This window comes from Pseudophryne corroboree, unplaced genomic scaffold (genome assembly GCF_028390025.1).
Source record: "Pseudophryne corroboree isolate aPseCor3 unplaced genomic scaffold, aPseCor3.hap2 scaffold_1022, whole genome shotgun sequence".
In the NCBI taxonomy this organism is placed as follows: Eukaryota; Metazoa; Chordata; class Amphibia; order Anura; family Myobatrachidae; genus Pseudophryne; species Pseudophryne corroboree.
Genome location: NW_026967649.1, coordinates 39481 through 47376, shown reverse-complemented (window position 1 = coordinate 47376; position 7896 = coordinate 39481).

Below are 7896 nucleotides of genomic sequence, written 5' to 3'. Positions count from 1 at the left end.
ACACACAGGGAATGCTCTTAAAGGAGACAGGACCCCACAAAAGCCCTTTGGGGAGACAGAGAAAGAGTATGCCAGCACACACCAGAGCGCTATATAATGCAGGGACTAACTGAATTATGTCCCCTTATAGCTGCTATAAGTTATACTGCGCCTAAATTTAGTGCCCCCCCTCTCTTTTTTACCCTTTCTGTAGTGTAGACTGCAGGGGAGAGCCAGGGAGCTTCCTTCCAGCGGAACTGTGAGGGAGAAATGGCGCCAGTGTGCTGAGGGAGATGGCTCCGCCCCTTTTTCGGCGGACTTTTCTCCCGCTTTTTTATGGATTCTGGCAGGGGTAATTACCACATATATAGCCTCTGGGGCTATATATTGTGGTTATTTTGTTAGCCAAGGTGTTTTTATTGCTGCTCAGGGCGCCCCCCCCAGCGCCCTGCACCCTCAGTGACCGGAGTGTGAAGTGTGTATGAGGAGCAATGGCGCACAGCTGCAGTGCTGTGCGCTACCTTGGTGAAGACTGAAGTCTTCTGCCGCCGATTTTCCGGACCATCTTCATGCTTCTGGCTCTGTAAGGGGGACGGCGGCGCGGCTCCGGGAACGAACACCAGGGACGGGTCCTGCGGTCGATCCCTCTGGAGCTAATGGTGTCCAGTAGCCTAAGAAGCCCAAGCTAGCTGCAAGCAGGTAGGTTCGCTTCTTCTCCCCTTAGTCCCTCGTTGCAGTGAGCCTGTTGCCAGCAGGTCTCACTGTAAAATAAAAAACCTAACATATACTTTCTTTCTAGGGGCTCAGGAGAGCCCCTAGTGTGCATCCAGCTCGGCCGGGCACAGAAATCTAACTGAGGTCTGGAGGAGGGGCATAGAGGGAGGAGCCAGTGCACACCAGATAGTACCAAATCTTTCTTATAGAGTGCCCAGTCTCCTGCGGAGCCCGTCTATTCCCCATGGTCCTTACGGAGTTCCCAGCATCCACTAGGACGTCAGAGAAATACCGACATAGGCATCCCGATGTTGAAAATACCTACATGAACTATTTAACTAAGCTAACCTCCCTAACCCTAACCCACCTTTCCCGTACCCTAAACCTAAACACCCCACCACCACCGCAGCCTAACCCTAACCATCCCCGGGGGTGCCTAACCCTAGCCCCCCCTCCCCGCAGCCTGACCCTAACCTCAAATCCCCCCCCCCCTCGCAGACACATTGGCACCGCCAGAAAAATACAAATAAAAATACTGGCCCCTACAGGTAAAATAAAACACACTGGACCCCAAAGGGGCGAAAAAAAAATGAATGGCCTCAGTAGGAAAAACACATTGGCCCCACACTCCCACCCCTCGCGGCCTGCGCTGTATCACACTCACACACTCCCTCCCCCCTGCACTCTATAACACTCACACACTCCCGCCCCCTGCACTCCATTACACTCACACACTCCCGCCCCCAGCGCTGTATCACACTCACACACTCCCTGCCCCTTGCACTCTATAACACTCACACACTCCCGCCCCCTGCACTCCATTACAATCACACATTCCCGCCCCCCACGCTGTATCACACTCACACACTCCCGCCCCTACACTCTATTACACTCATACACTCATAGAAACATAGAATTTGACGGCAGATAAGAACCACTTGGCCCATCTAGTCTGCCCCTTGCCCATCTAGTCTGCCCCTTAAACTCCTGCCCCTGCACTCTATTACACTCATACACTCCCGCCCCTGCACTCTATTACACTCCCACCCCCCACGCTGTATCACATTACAACCCCCGCACTCTAATACACCCACACACTCCCACCCCTGCACTCTATTACACTCACACTCCTGCCCCTCATGCTGTATCACACTCCCACCCCCGCACTCTACTACACTCACACATTCCCTGCCACCTGCACTCTATTACACTCACACACTCCCGCCCCGCGCTGTATCACACTCGCACACTCCCTGCCCCCCGCACTCTATTACACTCATACTCCCGCCCCTGCACTCTATTACACTTACACACTCCCGCACCTTGCACTCTATTACACTCACACACTCCCGCCCCCTGTGCTGTATAACACTCACACATTCCCTGCCACCTGCACTCTATTACACTCACACACTCCCGCCCCCAGCGCGGTATCATACTCCCACACTCTCTGCCCCCCCACTCTATTACACTCACTCACTCCCGCCCCTGCACTCTATTACACTCACACACTCCCGCCCCCCGCGCTGTATCACTCACACACTCTCTGCCTCCTGCACTCTATTACACTCACTTACTCCTGCCCCCGCACTCTATTACAGTCACACATTCCCGTCCCCCGCACTCTATTATACTCACATACTCCTGCCCCCGCACTCTATTAGTCACACGCTCCTGTCCCCTGCACTCTATTATACTCACATACTCCTGCCCCCGCACTCTATTACACTCACACACTCCCGCCCCCTGCGCTGTATCACTCACACACTCCCACCCCTGCACTCTATTACACTCACACACTCCCGCCCCCCGTGCTGTATCACACTCACACACTCCTTGTCCCCGCAATCTATTACACTCACTCTCTCACCCTTGCGCTATATTACGCTCACACACTCCCGCTCCCCGCACTCTATTACAGTCACTCACTCCCGCCCCCCGCGCTGTATCACACTCACACACTCCCTGCTCCCGCACTTTATTACACTTACACACTCTTACCCTTGCGCTATATTACACTCACACACTCCCTGCACCTGCACTCTCTCACCCTTGCTATATTATATCCTACTCCCTGCAGAACCTCACATACAAGACACACACACATATAGAAGTTCACATGGAAATCACATTCACAGAAGCTCACACACACACAATTCCCCCCCACTCACTCTTACCTTACACACTACAGCAGAGTTCACTCTCACTGGCTGCCCTGCATGTGCATCAGCTTCAACTCTCCCTCTCACAGCCAGCACAGCAGCAGCCATGTGACTCGCAGCAGGCAGCCTGAGACAGTCCCGTGTAGCTCCGCCCCCTGGACTCCGTGTAGCCACGCCCCCTGTTGAGTTTCCAGATCCTCTGCCGAAGTGTGGCTGTGTACTGCTGGCGTTTTGAGCCGTTCAGCCAGCTGTAGCAGACGCAGGCAGTCCAACTACTATCAATAATACATCTACGCGCCGGTGGGAGCGGTGCTTCAGACTATCACTTGCAAGCTGCTGTAGCAGGGGAAAAAAAATCCTTGCTGCAGCAGCACAGCAGATGCTGTGGGCCTATTGTGATGGGGGGGCCTGGAGCTGCAGCTCCATCCGCCCCATTGTTAATCCGGCCCTGCTGCTGTCAGCGAAGCAGGGATGTGCTGCTGTCAGTGAAGCAGGGATGTGCTGCTGTCAGCGAGGCAGGGATGTGCTGCTGTCAGCGAGGCAGGGATGTGCTGCTGTCAGCGAGGCAGGGATGTGCTGCTATAAGTGAGGTAGGGATGTGCTGCTGTCATTGAAGCAGGAATGTGCTGCTGCAGTGAGGCAGAGATATGCAGCCCACTATCTCCCTATCACCCCTGCCTGAGTCACACACTTTCCCTGTCACCCCTGCCTCAGTTACCCACTATCTCCCAGTCACCGCTGCCTCAGTCAACCACTATATCTGCGATCCCTGCCTCAGTCACCCACTATACCAGTCACCCCTGCTTTAGTCACCCACTGTCACCCTATCACCCCTGCTTCAGTCACCCACTATCCCTGTCAACCCTGCCTCAGTCACCCACTATCTCCCAGTCACCCCTGCCTCAGTCAGCCACTATCCCTGTCACCCCTGCCTCAGTCTCTTACTGTCCCTGTCACCCCTGCCACAGTCATCCACTATCTCCCTATCACCCCTGCCTTAGTCATTTATTATACCTGTCACCCACTTTCTTCCCATACTTACCCAACCCCTTCCTATCACCCCTCCCTCAGTAACCCACTATCTCCCTGTCACCCACTATCTCCCAGTCACCCCGGCCTCAGTCACCCACTATCTCCCACTCATACATGCTTCAGTCACCCACTATCTCCCAGTCATCCCTGCCTCAGTCACCTACTGACACCAGTGCAGACATTTCTGCAGCGGCCTCTCCACTCTCCAGCGTGAACGTCCTGACGACTGAGGAAATCCGCTTCCTAGTTGAGGACTCCGGGAATGAACACTGCCGATATTGCTGTCAGATGACTTTCTACCCAACGGAGGATTTTTGATACTTCCAGCTTTGCCATGCAGTTTCGAGTGCCGCCTTGATGATTTGTGTACACTACCGTGGTGGCGTTGTCAGATTGTACTTGAACAGGCCTGTTCTGTACTAGAGGCAGGGCCAGTGTCAATTAATTGAACACTGCCTGCAATTCCAGAATGTATATCAGGAGGAGAGATTCCTCCCTGGTCCACCGACCCTGGAGAAAGTGTTGCTCCAACACCATGGCCCAGCCCAAAAGACTGGCATCCATTGTCAGGAGGACACAGTTGGAGATCCAGAAGGGATGGCCCCTGCTCAACTGTTGGTCCTGTAGCCACCAGCTCAGTGTCAGACGAACCTCCGGAGTCAAGGAGATCATTTGAGACATCATCCGATGAGGCAGGCCGTCCCACTTGGAGAGGATTAACCTCTGCAGAGGGCGGTAATGAAATTGAGCGTACTCTACCATATCGAAAGCCGACACCATGAGGTCTAGTACTTGCATCGCTGTGTGTATCAACACTCTTGGGCGAGAGAGGACGATACTGTCCTGAATTTTCAGGACTTTCTCTGGAGACAGAAACAATTGTTGGCTGTGTGTGTCCAGCAGTGCCCCTAGGTGCACAATGTTCCGAGCAGGGACCAGCGAGGATTTTTTTCAGTTGATGAGCCACCCGTGGACTTTTAGGAATTGGACCGCCAGTTCCAGATAACTGTGGAGAACCTCTTGGGAGTTCACCAGGATCAGCAAGTCGTCCAGATTTGGCAGGATCCTGATTCTCTGATGGTGAAGGGTCGTCATCACGGCCATGACCTTGGTGAATATCCGAGGTGCCATGGCCAAACCAGAAGGCAGGACTTGAAATCCAAAAACAAACCAGGCACAACACTGCTTAGCTTCCATCATCAGATGAGATTGGACCAGTGGCGTAACTACTGCCCCCGCAGTCCTCGCGGTGGCTTGGGGGCGAGAGGCTGCGGGGGCGCCACTGATTTACAGCAGACTGACATGCGGACGAGCGTCCGCATGTCAGTCTGCAGTCTCCTTCCCTCCGCCGCTTTTTGGAGGGACACGGAGGGCACACAGCGCGCCTCCCTGTGTCCCTCCTGCTGCATCATCTCCGGCGGCCGCGGGTCTAATAGGGGGAAGTGCCGTCCGTGAGCTCTAATTGGCTCACGAACCGGCACTTCCCCCTATTAGACCCGCGTCCGCCGGAGATGATGCAGCAGGAGGGACACAGGAGAGACGAGCTGTGCCCTCCGTGTCCCTCCAAAAAGCGACGGCGGGGGGGGGGGGGGGGGGTAAATATCTGGCACTGGGGGCATATATGGCACGGGGGGGGGGAGGGAGGAATATCTGGCACTGGGGCATTTCTGGCACTGGGGGGAATATCTGGCACTGGGGGCATATCTGGCAATGGGGGGGATATCTGGCACTGGGGCATATATGGCACTGGGGGGGAATATCTGGCACTGGGGGCATATATGGCACTGGGGGGGGGTATCTGGCACTGGGCGCATATATGGCACGGGGGGCATATATGGCACTGGGGGGAATATCTGGCACTGGGGGCATATATGGCACTGGGGGGGAATATCTGGCACTGGGGGCATATGTGTACCTGGCACATGGGGGGACGACTATATTTGGCACTGGGGCATGTAAGTACCTGGCACCGTGGGGGAATATCTGGCACTGGGGACATATGTGGCACTGGGAGCACAGCCCTAGCAACAAAGACTACCTCCTAGCAACGAGCATGACACCCAGTGCATGAAACATCTGGCAACGAGCATGACACCCAGTGCATGAAACACCTGGCAACGAGCATGACACCCAGTGCATGAAACCCCTGGCAACGAGCATGACACCCTGAGCATGAAAACCCCTGGCACCGTGCATGGAACCAAGAGCATGAAACCCCTGGCAACGAGCATGACACCCAGTGCATGAAACCCCTGACAACGAGCAGGTAATTGAAAAGTAATTAAAAGCCTTACTGTAGGACTTAATGTGTAATGGGCATTACGGTGTGTGGCATAATGTATCACGGACATTGCGGTGTGTGTCATAATGTGTCGCAGGCATTACGGTGTATGGTATACTATATCGCGGGCATTGTGATATGTGGTATAATGTCTCAGGGTCATTGCAGTGTGTGGCATAATGTATCACGGACATTGCGGTGTGTGTCATAATGTGTCAGGCATTACGGTGTGTGGTATACTATATCACGGGCATTGTGGTATGTGGTATAATGTCTCAGGGTCATTGCAGTGTGGCATAATACATAACGGGCATTGCGATGTGTGGCATAGGGTATAACGGGCAGGGCATTGCGGTATGTGTCACAGGCATTACGGTGTATGGTATACTATATCACGGGCATTGTGGTATAATGTCTCAAGGTCATTGCAGTGTGTGGCATAATGTGTCACAGGCATTGTATGTGCTATAATGTATCGGGCATTGCAGTTAGAGATGAGCGCCGGAAATTTTTCGGGTTTTGTGTTTTGGTTTTGGGTTCGGTTCCGCGGCCGTGTTTTGGGTTCGACCGCGTTTTGGCAAAACCTCACCGAATTTTTTTTGTCGGATTCGGGTGTGTTTTGGATTCGGGTGTTTTTTTCCAAAAAACCTAAAAAACAGCTTAAATCATAGAATTTGGCGGTCATTTTGATCCCAAAGTATTATTAACCTCAAAAACCATAATTTCCACTCATTTTCAGTCTATTCTGAATACCTCACACCTCACAATATTATTTTTAGTCCTAAAATTTGCACCGAGGTCGCTGTGTGAGTAAGATAAGCGACCCTAGTGGCCGACACAAACACCGGGCCCATCTAGGAGTGGCACTGCAGTGTCACGCAGGATGGCCCTTCCAAAAAACCCTCCCCAAACAGCACATGACGCAAAGAAAAAAAGAGGCGCAATGAGGTAGCTGTGTGAGTAAGATTAGCGACCCTAGTGGCCGACACAAACACCGGGCCCATCTAGGAGTGTCACTGCAGTGTCACGCAGGATGTCCCTTCCAAAAAACCCTCCCCAAACAGCACATGACGCAAAGAAAAAAAGAGGCGCAATGAGGTAGCTGTGTGAGTAAGATAAGCGACCCTAGTGGCCGACACAAACACCGGGCCCATCTAGGAGTGGCACTGCAGTGTCACGCAGGATGTCCCTTCCAAAAAACCCTCCCCAAACAGCACATGACGCAAAGAAAAAGAAAAGAAAAAAGAGGTGCAAGATGGAATTGTCCTTGGGCCCTCCCACCCACCCTTATGTTGTATAAACAAAACAGGACATGCACACTTTAACCAACCCATCATTTCAGTGACAGGGTCTGCCACACGACTGTGACTGATATGACGGGTTGGTTTGGACCCCCCCAAAAAAAGAAGCAATTAATCTCTCCTTGCACAAACTGGCTCTACAGAGGCAAGATGTCCACCTCATCATCACCCTCCGATATATCACCGTGTACATCCCCCTCCTCACAGATTATCAATTCGTCCCCACTGGAATCCACCATCTCAGCTCCCTGTGTACTTTGTGGAGGCAATTGCTGCTGGTCAATGTCTCCGCGGAGGAATTGATTATAATTCATTTTAATGAACATCATCTTCTCCACATTTTCTGGATGTAACCTCGTACGCCGATTGCTGACAAGGTGAGCGGCGGCACTAAACACTCTTTCGGAGTACACACTTGTGGGAGGGC